A 15,247-nucleotide genomic window follows, 5' to 3' on the forward strand; every position below is an offset into this window, starting at 1 on the left:
CCCAAGCTCACTGGATTCAGCGGGTCGATGTCTTATAGAAACCATCTACAAACCAATGTCCGAAGAATCTGTTAAATAATTTACCCCACTAAATAACCAGAAAATGCCTCATGGCGGCCATCTTGAATATTTAAATTTCCCCAAGTTAGCCAGGGTGGCATATTGAAGATATATAATCCACCAAAAACATTGGGTGGACTAGCCTATATTTCCACGTTGGCAACCGGACTAGCCCTAACTTTCTGATAATCCAGAAAATATTATTGTTTTACCCAAACAAAATTATCAAGGAAATTTTTAGCCAGACCCGAATGCACTTTAAAATGACCAAACTGCCATTGAAAAAGCTTAATCGATGTCCACTCTTTCGATAAAAAAGCATTCGGCCTACATTTTCAAACTACCGTAACGTGGGAAACAAACTGAAACATCAGTGATGTCATAAGACATGATGACATCACCGAGTTAAGCTTAATGATCTTTTCTTGGTAACATAAATATAACTGTTTCTTCTTCAAGAAGGAGATGGGCTTTAACATCCACTCAACACAAACTAGGTCATTTTGGGATTAAAATATGGTTCAGTTTTATTTCAGTAATTCACATGCGCATAGAGTTCGTTAGCAGTGGGAGGAAACCGGAGAAATCACACGAGATTGGACAGTTGACCCTACCCCATGGCACCATGACACGTGACCCAATTGCAGACCCTTTGATCTTATCGAAAATCAACATTCCGTTATGCCCCATATCCGAAACTTTTGTGAATCCGGTAACAGTTTTATTACAGATCAAAAGAATTTTATACAACTGGACTGAACTAAAAGATACATCCCGCTGAACATTCTCTAATATCTCTAAATAACTGACCATTCTGTTTAAAATACAAATCTATATTTCGTTTCTTTTTTTATACTTTCGATGGCCTACTACGCGAAGATCTGACCAGTTGTAGTGGAAGGTCGCGTCAGGTGTCATACGAGCGGTTTTTAACGTTATGACGTCAGACATTGATTAACCAATCAGCGTTGATGTTTCTACTGGGATAACCACAGTTCCGTGCAATTCACGCCAAAAACTCGTCGTAATAAACCGTTTCATTGGCTGCGCGAGGCGAAGGAGCTGAGCTTAGCGTGTAGGACCCCCCCCCCCCTCCCTTAAAGATAATTTTGAAAATTTGACGGTCGCAGACACGTTTTCCTGGCGCGAATCGTGATAGCGGGATATTGGATTAAGACGGTTGTATTAACATCTTCTATTTTTATTTTACACCTCACTGGTTTGCGCAAATAAAATTAATTGTCAGACCGTTTATGCCCCAAGGTTTAAAAATAAAATAGATATTTGAGTAACGAACTTGTTGAATAAGTATGCCAATAGTAATATATAATATAAAGAAGACGATGAATGAAAGTGTATACGTATGTATAACATCAACGATAAATCAATTCATTATATTATACGTTTGGAGCATGACGTTATTATTAAATTAGAAGCCCATTATGAAGGGTGTTTCACGTTTCACTGAGTGTCCTTTTATCAAGATAAATCTAGAAATAGCAGATAAATCTATACATAAAAATGGTCCCGTGATGCATAGGCTTACGAGCTCGATAAATGTTTGAAAATTTATCTGCAGCAAACACGTTTTCCTGATAGACAAGCCCACACTGATCAGCAGTGAATATTTGCTAGGCCGCTACAATCACTGATAATAGAGAGAGAGAGAGAGGGAGAGAAATGGGGTTTAACGTCCACTCGACACAAACTAGGTCATTTCGGGACTAACACATGGTTTTAATTTTATTTTAATAATTCGCTTGCGCGTAGGGGTCTTTAGCAGTGGGAGGAAACCGGAGAACCCGGAGAAAACCCACGAGGTTGGACAGGCGACACTGATAATAGTCTGGAGGCTCAGTGGGGGGGGGGGGGGTGAGCGGGTGTCCATCAAATGGGCAAAAAACCAGACCAAACTATTCTAGAGTAAAATTTTGCGTAGAATACGATGCCGAGTAGCAATCACCCCCCCTTGAGGCGTCTTCGAGATATTTGGGATCAAAGGTCAAATGAGGTCATTTGCACTGAAAGTGAATGCGCAGCCATTCTTATAGATCATGAAAACATGCTAAAAATGATCGAAGTTGTAAAGTTTCTAAATTCACCTTTGTTCCTTGTGACCCCGGGTGTCAAAAGTTCCAATATATTCCGGCAAAATTCATGAAAATTCATAAAAAATCGCGTCGTCAGATACGGGTTTTCCGGTCACAGATTAACGTCGGTTTTGCCACATTGGGATTCTCGAAAATCCACGCGGCCTGCAGGCTGGAGCCCAACCATGAAACTATTTAATTGTTTTTCCGACAACTTTTGAAATTCAAGAGAACTTTAATCTTAGCAAGGTAATTTTTTAAATTCTGCTCGGTGTTGTAGTGAATTTGTCTGCGTTATCACCGTCCGTGGAACCGGACGTTAAACCCCAAGAACGAACGAAATTGTATGAAAAACAGGTTTTTGGATGACATACCTGAAAGGTCTGGATCTTGTTGAAGGTAGATCCAAACACGTTATAAAGTTCTTTCTGCTTATTTTCTCTGGACTCAATTTCTCTAACACATGCTAGTTTTGCTTTTATGAATAATTCTCGATGGGCAAGTAGACTGGATTTCCGCCATACCCACCCTATCTCCGAGAGACGAACATCCTCGTTTAGGGGAACCACGATGGCTTGGTGGATAAGACTTTGGCTGGGGGTTCTGTTTTCGATCCCTGCGTTGGCCAAGTTCATCGGGATTCTTCAGCGTCGTCCCCCTTCTCAGTGGTACAAGAAGGGGGCTAAATTTCACTCATATCACACTCATATCCGTCTTCATTAGCCCAGTCGGGGTTTAACGTTCGCACGGCAACTTGGTCATTTCGGGAGTAACATATGGTTCAGTTTTATTGCAATACTTCGCTTGCGTTAGAGGACCTGGAGAAAACCCACGAGGTTTTTGGAATCGAACCACGACATTTGACTCATTGAGTCAACTGGCGTGGTTTCGAATCTCCGGTTGTACGTGACAAGAAGTAGGGACGCCTATCCAACCTCGTGGGTTTTCACCGGGTCCTCAGGTTTCCTCCCAATGCTGAAGACCCCTACGTGCAAGCGAATTATTGAAATAAAATTGAACCATGTGTTAGTCCCGAAATGACATAGTTTGTGTCGAGTGGACGTTAAACCCCATTTCTCTCTCTCCCTACTCCCAATTATACGATGTCTGGATAAAACCAGACTTTTATTTTATTAAAAATAACGTGTAGGTGAAATTTACCTTTCGTTATCGAGTACAGCACGTGGGTCATGCACTGTATAAATCTCTAAAGAAACGACAATAGATTATCAGGTAACCCAACGCAAAAACTGACCCGAAATCTTAAAAGGGTTACGTGTCCGGATAAGCGGTTTTGACGTTCACGTTTCATAATTTTGAGCTGAAATTTTGAGATAAGGTAAATACACCCTTCCTCTATATTTTGGCGCTTTGCAAGAGCTAAATCTGTCTATTACAGGTCTTTCTTTAGGTCTGAAGTGTTATCTAAATTATTAATTAGACATTAATTAACTTATCCAGACCATTCAACTCTCGGTGTCAACGCTAGCCTGTGATATTTATTGGATTAGGTTCCGATTGCTGCTTAACTTTCATTCCTGATTTAATCATGAAATGGATGATCGAGACTATGGTTGTTATCGTACAGACTTTAATAATTATGATCGAGGCTAGGTCGAAATTCCAATCGCTTAATTCTCGGTTCATAGTGGATCAATTTGACTGAAATTATTTAGCAAATTGCCTTTACATTATCTAGTTTTCAACTATTATAGTGAGAACTGCCAGCTCTTTATCTAATCTCCCATAAAGTATCTTTAAGTAACAGACCAAGATTACATACGACCATTCAGAGTCTAATCGCGTGGAGATTCCGTTAATCAACCCCGGTTGTACGTGACAAGTTGTACGGGTCCTTCATTTTCCTCCCACTGCTAGTTAGTACTGTTAGTACCAGATGTTAGTCCCGAAATGACCTAGTTTGTGTCGAGAGGACGTTAACCCCCCCTCTCTCTCCCTCTCTCTCTCTCTCTGTTAATCAAGTTTTTATTGAACAAATAGCTATTCCAATAATATTTACGTGTTAATTGGAGTACAACGCAGAGATATGTTTTTATTACATGCAGTATAAACACTACATTCTAAACTTAGATAGCCTATGAATGCTCAGTGATATAGGCCACTCAATGGAATCTTAATCTAACTGCACTCCACCCCAATCTTAGATGGATTTAATAATAGTTGACTTCTCACACGACAAAATGAACAGGTTCATCTACATTATCTTGCTGTATATGAAGTCAGTTCAGACTACTGAAATTAACTGCAAGGTTGCATCTTTTAAAATTGAAGAGAACTTTAATCTTAGCAAGGTAATTTTTTTAATTCTATACGAAATTGTATAAAAAACAGGTTTTTGGATGACACACCTGAAAGGTCTGGATCTTGTTGAAGGTAGATCCGAAAACGTTATAAATTTCTTCTGCTTATTTTCTCTGGACTCAATTTCTCTAACATGTGCTAGTTTTGCTTTTATGAATAATTCTTGATGAGCAAGTAGACCAGATTTTCGCCATACCCACTCTGTCTTCGAGCGGCGAACCTGGCTGATCTGGAGGTTCTGTCTTCATCCCTACGTTGGCAAAATTCATCGGGCTTTGACGGCGTCGCCACCCCACCCCCTTTATCAGTAGCACAAGAGTGAGGCTAATTTCCCTCATAGCATACTGTATGACGTATATTGGACCCAGTCGGAGCAGATATGTAGGAAATGAAATGGTGTTTAACGTCCTACTGTTCTGCTCCTATACTGGGGTAATGAAGACGGGCATACGCCATGCATTTTGCTATGAGGGAAATTTTGCCCGGGCAGCGACACTATCGCCTACTCTTATATCGAATTCCAACTGCCAGGGGATCTTTTACCTGCAGTCCAATATATACACGGAACCTCGGTTTTTCGTCTCATCCGAAGGACTAGACAGCTGTCCACTGACAAGTGGGGAAACCACGTCGGAAAATCTGGATGAACTTTCTCGGCCAATGCTGGGATCGAACACCCGATCTCCAGGCTAGCGAGCCAGCGTCTTTACCACCTAGCCACCGTGGCTCCCCAGATATGTATGACATTAAACCGCATTTCAAGCACGAACCGTAACTGAACTGAACTGGATAATCAAAGATAAACAAGAAAACAAACCCCACGAATTCCCAGTTCCCAAAACAGTTTTTCACACCCTACTGGAAATCAGATTTATTTACTTTTTGACACGGCCACTGAATCAAGAGAAAGAGAGAAATGGGGTTTAACGTCCACTCGACACAAACTAGGTCATTTCGGGACTAACATATGGTTTAATTTTATTTCAATAATTCGCTTGCTCGTAGGGGTCTTTAGCAGTGGGAGGAAACCGGAGGACCCGGAGAAAACACACGAGGTTGGACAGGCGACCCTACTCCTTGTCACGTACAACCGGTGATTCGAAACCACGCCAGTCGACTCAATGACAGACTTTATGATACAGCGCGCGCACGCTAACCATTCAGCCATCCAACCCCCTCTGCCACTGAATCAAATGGGCGAATTTGTGAAAACAGTTACGGGTGTTACGAGAGAGACTATTCTTATTTTATGGAATGTGCTATGAATTTAAACGTTTTGTATTGCTCAGATTTAGAGTAAATCAAAATCTTAGATTTATATAGGATATGGCTGCTCAGATAGCAGCAGAGCGGTTCGAGTTAAAAAATGACAATTTAGGCAACATGTGCAGTTTAATGGTCGAGTGCGAGACATTAAGTAATATATTGATATTGCACGAGACCATTAAACAACTTAAAATACATACACTATCCAGCACTTCACGTGGGTCCATATTTCTACTAGTATAAATAATGTACGCTTGGCACATTACCCGTAACATTATTTGAATAATGGTACGTCAACATTTTAAAAAGTAATAATTATAAGATAGTTACAGATATTTAATTCAATTGGTATGATCACCCCTCCTCTGATTTGGATAAACCAAATATTTGGACTTAAACATACATTATGCAAGAGCTAAATTTACCCATTGCGGGTATTTCTTTATGATTGACATGTTTTCTACAGTATTAATTACACATTAATTAACTTATCCAGGCCATAATCAACTCTCGATGGCATCGAATTTCTCCGATATTAAATAGATTAGAACAGTTCAGCCATATTTTGATTTAAGCTAAAAATTGAGAATCGAGATTTAGCTCCGAACAACCAGTACGATGGTTAAAATTATTGGAAACGTTTTGTCAAGCCTTCAAAGGCTAATATCTTCGCTCGCAATAGAGTAATTTGAATGACATTTTCAAATTATTCCTGTTACATTATCTATGTATCTTTAATATATAATATAAGCGTTTTCTCCTTCACTGAAAAAGCTTTTAATTATCTTCATCTAAAAAGCCAATCTGATTAAAACACAGGTCCTATTTCGTTTCGTTTTTTTTTTATAGTTCAAAATTTCATTTTAGTTGTCTATACTACATGTAGTAGAAGCCATCGAAAATATAAACAAAGAACATAATACAGATCTGTATTTTAATCAAATTGTCTAAAAAGCCCAAATAAAATTTGTTTTATATCCAGGACCTTAATCCTGAAACAAAACAATTTTCCTTTGTTTTCTCAAATTTGCATTCAACAGAGTTACTAGAGTTTTCCAGATTACAGGAGACTGTAATGACTAACTTTGTTTACTGGGAGGGGTATGTTACCATAACATGACTTGTGATCAAATCTCTCATCTTCATTTTGTTAACTTTTCTCTCTAAGAGTCATTTCGGGACTAACATATGGTTCAATTTATTTCAGTAATTCGCTTGCGTGTAGGGGTCTTTAGCAGTGGGAGGAAACCGGAGACCCCGGAGAAAACCCACCAGGTTGGACAGGTGATCCTACTCCTTGTCACGTACATCCGGGCAATTGAAACCACACCAGTTGACTCAACGACAGACCATATAATACAGCGCGAACACGCTAACCATTCGATCATCCAACCCACCTACTGTAAAACAGAGAGAGGGAAATGGGGTTTAACGTCCACTCGACACAAACTAAGTCATTTCGGGACTAACACATGGTTTAATTTTATTTCAGTAATTCGCTTGCGCGTAGGGGTCTTTAGCAGTGGGAGGAAACCGGAGAACCTAGAGAAAACCCACCAGGTTGGACAGGTGATCCTACTCCTTGTCACGTACAACCGGGGAATTGAAACCACACCAGCTGACTCAACGACAGATACAGCGCGAACACGCTAACCATTCGACCATCCAACCCACCCTACTGTAAAACAAGAAATTATTTCAACCTGAAGACGTCTAGAACATATAATTAATGTGATATGCTATATCCTATTCCTTTCTCAAGTGAGCGACTTTTGTAATACACATTGGCGTGCACGTAAAAGATCCCTTGACAGTTGGAATTCGATATAAAAGTAGACCGTAGTGCCGTTGTCCGGGCAAAATTTCCCTCATAGCACACTGTATGACGTATTCCCGTCTTCATTAGCCCAGTACGGAGCAAAACAGTAGGACGTTAAACCCCATTTCATTTCATTTTGTAATATTAAGTAAGAAACCACTAACCAGATAACGAGAACATTGTCATATTATCTTTTGTTTTTCTCCAGTCTGAAATTCAACCGGAACTTGATATTTACAATATCCAATTTAGATATGTTTTAATCTTTTATCTAATTTTCTCAGTGGGCCCCTTCCTGTCAAGATAAGATAAGGCAGAAATATAAGGTAGAAATAAATTAGAACGCTTTGTGTGTGTGTGTGAGAGAGAGAGAGAGAGAGAGAGAGAGAGAGAGAGAGATGGGGTTTAACGTCCACTCGACACAAACTAGGTCATTTCGGGACTAACATATGGTTTAATGATATTTCAATAATTCGCTTGCGCGTAGGGGTATTTAGCAGTGGGAGGAAACCGGAGGACCCGGGGAAAACCCACGAGGTTGGACAGGCGACCCTACTCCTTGTCACGTACAACCGGGGATTCGAAATCACGCCAGTTGAGAACGCTTTGTTTAAAGATACATTATGTAAGATTTAGATAAAGAACTAGCCATTCTTGCTATAATAGTTCAAAAATAGATATTGTAAAATGAATAATTTGAAAATTTCATTCAAATTACTCTATTGTGAGCGAAGATATTAGCCTTTGAAGGTTTGACAAGACGTATGCAATAATTTCAACCACCATAATGGTTGTTTCAAGCTAAATTTCACTCCTCCATTTTTAGATTAAATCAAAATATGGTCGAACTGTTCTAATCTATTTAATATCTGAGAAATCCGATGCCATCGAGAGTTGATTATGGTCTGGATAAGTTAATTAATGTTTTATTAATAATTTAGATAACATTTCAGACCTAAAGAAAGACCTGCACTAGGCAGATTTAGCTCTTGCATAAAAGGAGCTACGTCGCTATTCTTTGGCACCTAGAAATGGACACAAATGGGTCGCAGCGTATATGATAATGTATTATGAATGTATATAAAATTATTAACATTCAATCGTTTCTTCGTTTTACTTTAATTTCTAATCATTTGTGTTCGTCGAAATACGCGAAAAGTCTGAAATGAATGGCAGTCTATGCCTCGGGTTATTCCAGTCCACACCGGCCAGGGCCGGCGGAACCAATTCTTAATTGGAGGTGCTACCATCGTAGGTCTTTAGACGAGGGTCCAGGGACCGCCTAGGCCCGGAAGCTCCAGGAGATCTAGAGGGGCTTTCTGGCTAATGAAATTACTCAGCAATGAAGTGAAATTTTATTTCTTTTCCAAATCCCTTACCATGCGAACACATTCGATTGTGGTTTCCTGCGATGCTAATGACTCCAAGGTTGTGGACACTCTAGGGGTCACAATTTTTATACATTTTTGATGGTTATGGTTATAACCGAAAGATCTCGACATTTTTAGCTTGTGGACCCTCTAGACATCATAGTTTCTATTTGATGGTCAAAACCGTTCAAATATATCACGGCTGCACCATAGTTACGACTGAGTTCAAATTTCGCGAAAATCGGACCGAAACTGCCCGACAAAATGACTGCTACCCTTAAAAGCATGTAATACCCAGGTTGTGGATCAGAGGTTCGAATTTTCATCAAATTTTGATATATCCTAAGGGCCCGGGTTCCTTTCGATATTGGCACGTATTGGACCGTAGCTTTCTGGACCATGACCTCTAATTTACGAAATATCATGTTTTTAGCCTGGGAACCATTTTTATCTTATTTTCAAAACCGTTCAAATGTATCACCGTTACACTATAATTATGGTTGATTCCGGGGCGGGGTTTCCCCTAACTTTCGGGCAATCTTATTTTTCGGGCGGACGGGTAAAGTGAAAACAAAAATTAATATTTCATCTATTTGGCAAAATAAAGTGTCCTAAATCTAATAACACACTAATTTTACTTTTCTTTTAATTGAATACCACGAATTTGTACTGGGATTTAGGTAAGCCACTTAAGGTACTCTATATTGGACCACATTGAAGTACTGTATATTCAGGGGCTGGTCTAGCAGGAAAACGGGTTTGCTGCAGAATAATTTTCAAAAATTCATCGAGCTCGTACGCCTATTCATCACGGGGCCATTTGATGTATCGATTTATCTGATATTTCTACATTTATCTTGATAAAAGGGCACTCAGTGAAACGTGAAACACCCTTCATAAAAGGCTTCTGGTAATTAAAAAAATTTAAAAATCAAATTATGCTCCAAATGTACATGAACATGTATTAATAATGAATTTATTTATCGTTGATCTTATACATACGTATACACAGCGTTGGCATACTTATTCAACAAGGACGTTACTCTAATATCTATTTTATTTTTAAACATTGGGATATAAACGGTCTGACAATTAATTTTAATTGCTTAAATCAGCGAGGTGTTACAACCGTCTTAATCCAATATCCCATTATTTGCGCCAAGAAAACGTGTCTGCGACCGTCAAATTTTCCAAATTATCTTTAAGGTGGGGGGGGGGGCGTCCTACACGGTAAGCTTTGCTCATTCGTCTTTCGCAGGCGACCGGCACCACCATATGTAGAAAATATTGAAACTTTCATTCAAACTACTTCATTCTGAGCCACGTTTTCACTGCTTGTGTGCATAGTAGTGATAACCAGGGTACTGGTATATTCCGTTATTCGAGACTTAGTCTCACTTTCCCATTTTTAAATTAAATTTTTAAATGTAAATGAAATGAAATGAAATGGGGTTTAACGTCCAATTGTTCTGCTCCTAAACTGGGCTAATGAAGACGGGCATACGCCATACAGTGTGCCATGAGGGAAATTTTGCCCGGGCAGCGGCACTACGGCCTACTCTTATATCAAATTCCAACTGCCAAGGGATCTTTTACGTGCACGCCAATGTGTACACAGGACCTCGGTTTTTCGTCCCATCCGAACGACTAGACAGCTGTCCTTATAAGGTTTTCCGTCCTGCATCACTGACAAGGGGAAACCACGCTGGAAAATCTGGATGAACTTTCTCGGCCAATGCAGGGATCGAACACCCGACCTCCAGGCTAGCGAGCCAGCGTCTTACCCACTTAGCCACGTGATCCCATTTTTAAATGGAGAACCGTTCTAATCTAGTTACAATCTCGACTATCCGATGCCATCGAGAGTTGATTATGGTCTTGTTTTGTTAATAAATGTCTAATTAATAGTTTATATAACATTTCAGGCCCAAAGAAAAACCCGCAATAATCCGATTTAACTGGACATGTTTATAAATGTGTATGTATGTGTGGAAGGGGTGTAGTGGGGTTTATATAACATACTATTTCAAGCCACGCCAAGGGCTATAACTCATAAATTGAAATTCGATATCAGAGAATATCCCCCAATATATATCACTTGACAATACACTCAAAGATATGCTGCCATAGTCTCGTTCATCAATGCGCCTTATTACAAATTGCGCTTGAGAGCATAGTGTACTCGCCGACGTGTACTATTTTTAAAATTGTTCACTTTGTCTTAAATATTTGATATGAGGATCCCATATTTTCACGGTAACATGAAAATATCAATCTGATCAATCAGATCCTATTTCGTTTCGTTTTTTTATAGTTCAAAATTTCGTTTTACTTGTCTGTCTGTTCCACACTAGAAGAGCGTTTTGTTGAAGTGAGGGATAAGCCAATGAAACAGTCTGTTACGGCGACTTCTTGGCGTGCCATGCAGGGAAATATATGTAAACCACTAGAAACGTCAACGCTGATTGATTAATCAATATCTGACGTCATAGGGTCAAAAGCCGTTCGTACGACATCTGATACCGTGTCAGATCTTCATGTAGTGTAGGCCATCGAAAGTATAAAACAAACGAAACGAAATATAGATCTGTATTTTAATCAGATTGTTAACAATATCAGTAGCCTATATTTTGGAATGGACCAATAATTCGTGTTGGTAATAAACTGGAGCCAGTTGCTCAAAACTAAGTTATTTTAAGGTCTGTCATCGAGTCAAGAGGCGTGGTTTCGATTCCCCACTTGTACGTGACGACGAGCAGGGTAGCATATCCAACCTTGTTCGTTTTTTCCGGGTCCTCTGGTTCCCTTCTACTGCTAAAAACCCTACGCGCTAGCGCGTTATTGAAATGCGGTTGAGCAAAATGTTAGTCCAGAAATGACGTAGTTTGTGCCGAGTGGACGTTAAGTCCCATTTCTTTCTCTCTCTTTATTGGTGAATGTAATTGGTTACTTTTAGTATTTAGGGAGCCACGGTGGCTAAGTGGGTATGACGCTGGCTCGCTAGCCTGGAGGTCGGGTGTTCTATCCCTGCATTGGCCGAGAAAGTTCCTATCCATAACCACAAAAATATGTTTTTTTAATTTTCATGTAATTCACTCTTTCATGTATATAGATGTAATTATGTTTAGTATATTAGTATAATGGCTTTGTTTATTCATGCAGGACATGTTTGTACATATATAATACCTGAATAAATATGTTTACAAGAAAAGAAAAAAGACGCTGGCTCGCTGGCCTGGAGGTCGAGTGTTCGATCCCTGCATTGGCAAAGAAAATTCATCGGAATTTCGACGAAAAAAACGAGGGCGTGTATACATTGGCATGGTATCAGTTAGGCTACACAGGCTTTACGTGGGCAAACAACCTCCCATAGCACACTGTATGGCATATGCCCGTCTTCATTAGCTCAGTCGGAGCAGACGAGTAGGCCGTTAAACCACATTTCATTTCATTTTAGTATTTAGGAACATGGTATGAGATTAAATGGATCGCTCCTTTTTATCACTCAGAAGAAGACCAATGGTCTGATTATAAACATACCTACAGTATCAAACAAGATGGCGGAGTCGCTGGTTACGGCAGTGCAAGGTAATATCTTTTATCTTTTTTCATAATTTGTATATGCCGCGTGGTGATGCAAATAATCTATCTATATAAATAAAATCACATTTTGTATGTATGTATTTGTGTATATATGTATCCAAAATTATTAGCACAACCGCAAAGCTGCACTACTTTGTTTCACGGTATGTATTTGTATGCAGCTATGTTCGACCATCACGCTTTGTCGCTGCGCCCCGCCCCCACCTGTGGTTTCAAATTAAAAGGCATGGCCCCGTGATTATTTTAGGCCATCGAATTTAGGCCCCGGGCGGATTGGGTTTGGCCGCGCTCTTACGCCACATATTATATCAAATTAACCAGCATGACCATGTAAATGTTTCAGGGCATCGAATTTGGGCCCCAGAAGAATTTGGGCCCCGGACGAATTTGGTCCCCAGAAGAATTTGGGCCCAGGCGAATTCGAGCCCTGGCGAATTGGGTCCTGGCGAATTTGGGCCAGTGCAGATTTGTGCACCTGGTGATTGGGCCGGTAAAGCCGGGTATCCTAATAGTAATATATTATAAAAGTGCATTTTTTAAATTCCATACACTAAGTATGTATTGTTTAATGGTCGAGAGCGAGACATTAAGTAATATATTGTAACAACAAGAGGGCCGTAGTCCCGAGTGTTTTTACAGTATATTACACAATGTCTTAAGCGCGATACCATTAAACGACTTAAAAAATACAGACACTCCGCACGTGCTTTTATTTACAGTGAAATACGTCACGTGAGTCCAATATTTCACTAGTATAAATAATGTACGATTGGCAAGTTGCCGGTACGATTGTTTGAAATAATGGTACGCCAACATCAAAGGGTGACGTCACATCAGATGTATTTTAAATGCTCTTTACACGTGGTTGGTGTAATTAGTTGTTTTAAAGTTTTGGGGTGGTCGTATTTAGTGAATGAACGCGTAGGCCTCCGCGGACCACCGTAACGCAAGACAGTAAGAAATATTTAAAACCATTGCTGACCCATGGCCTATATATTTCTCTTTTAATTTTATAGAAAACTACCTGCAATGGAATGTGTGTATTTCCGGACCGATTTGAACCCGACCAGTATTCCAGGAAATTTTACTTTCGGAGGTATTTCACTTCTTTTTTTACACTTATTTTTGATATCATGCCAGTGGTTATATTATGCCATTTTATTAAGATACAAAAGTGAATGGAGGGCGGGGGGTGACCGAATGGTTAGCACGTGGGCGCTATATCATAAGGTCTGACAGCGTGGTTTCGATTTCCCGGTTGTACGTGACAAGGAGTAGGGTTGCCTGTCCAATCTCGTAGGTTTTCTCCGGGACCTCCGGTTTCCTCCCACTGCTACAGACCCCTACGCGCAAGCGAATTATTGAAATAAAATTGAACCATGTGTTAGTCCCGAAATGACCTAGTTTGTGTCGAATTGACATTAAACCCCATAAAGTCTGTCATTGAGTCGACTGGCGTGGTTTCGAATCCCCGGTTGTACGTGACGAGGAGTAGGGTCGCCTGCAAACCTCGTGGGTTTTCTCCGGGTCTCCGGTTTCCTCCCACTGCTAAAGACCCCTACACGCAAGCGAATTATGTAAATAAAATTAAAACCGTATGTTAGTCCTGAAATGACCTAGTTTGTGTCGAGTGGACGTTAAACCCCATTTCTCTCTCTCTCTCTCTCTCTCTCTCGAAATGGCATAGTTTGTGTCAAGTGGACGTTAAACCCCAATTCTCTCTCTCCCGCAATGATATAGTTTGTGTCGAGTAGCCTTACCCAACCTCCTCTCTCTCCCTCTTTCTCCATCTCCCCCAGCTCTCTCTCTCTCTCTCTCTCAATAAAAAGATTTCCATTCCTTGAAATGAATTTAATTTTGATTAATCTTTCAGAAAATAATTCACAATATTGGGTAATCAAGACGGATTATACCAATTTTGCTACAGTATATGGTTGCTCAAATCAGTATGCGAATGGGACATGTAGCCATCGTAGAATTTGGTTATGGGGAAGGGAAACAACTCTAGCGGAACAATTTCTGAAAGAAGCCGAGAGTGCAGTAACTAATGTATGCGTAAATGCTTCAGTTTTAGTGACCACTGGTCATTCTAAGGGTATGATTTCCTGTTTAATTAATATATCAATAAAACTAATTTTCACCAAAATGGATGAACGTGGCGAAACGGGGCGTGAGGAGATAATTTGCAGGTGCCCGATTCAGCATAATTCGTGTGAAAAGTATATATATCGTTTCTTATCTAAATCAATGATCCTTTTTGTCAATCGGATTAAAATACAGATCTATATTTCGTTTCGTTTTTTTATACTTTCGATGGCCATATAAAACGAAATTTTGAACTATAAAAAACGAAATAAGATCTGCGTTTTAATCAGGTTGCCTTTTTGTATGATCTAGTGATAATAGCGGGCCTGGCAAGGATATCTGTCTAGTCGTTCGGATGGGACGAAAAACCTAGGTCCCGCGTATATATTGGCGTGCACGTAAAAAATCCCTTGATAGTTGGAATTCGATATAAGAGTAGGCCATAGTGCCGCTGTCCGGGCAAAATTTCCCTCATAGCACACTGTAGGGCGTATGCCCGTCTTCATTATCCCAGTTAGTAGCAGAACAGTAGGACGTTAAACCCCATTACATTTAGTGACAATAGCATCACAAGTGCAGTAGGACTTATGGCTCAACGATTTTATTTATACTAAATCGAAGTGATATCATTT

The 15,247-nt window shown here is 39.9% G+C and overlaps 1 long non-coding RNA gene across 1 annotated transcript; it reads left to right on the forward strand.

Moving 5' to 3' along the window:
• The first annotated feature begins 4,331 nt into the window (after positions 1-4,331).
• Positions 4,332-14,414, forward strand: LOC126822413 (uncharacterized). The gene is made up of 4 exons (XR_007680811.2): positions 4,332-4,462; positions 12,385-12,515; positions 13,547-13,626; positions 14,404-14,414. It is a non-coding gene; the product is annotated as an uncharacterized LOC126822413 (long non-coding RNA).
• The last annotated feature ends 833 nt before the right edge of the window (positions 14,415-15,247 follow it).

Source organism: Patella vulgata, chromosome 5, assembly GCF_932274485.2.
Source record: "Patella vulgata chromosome 5, xgPatVulg1.2, whole genome shotgun sequence".
Lineage (NCBI taxonomy): Eukaryota > Metazoa > Mollusca > Gastropoda > Patellidae > Patella > Patella vulgata.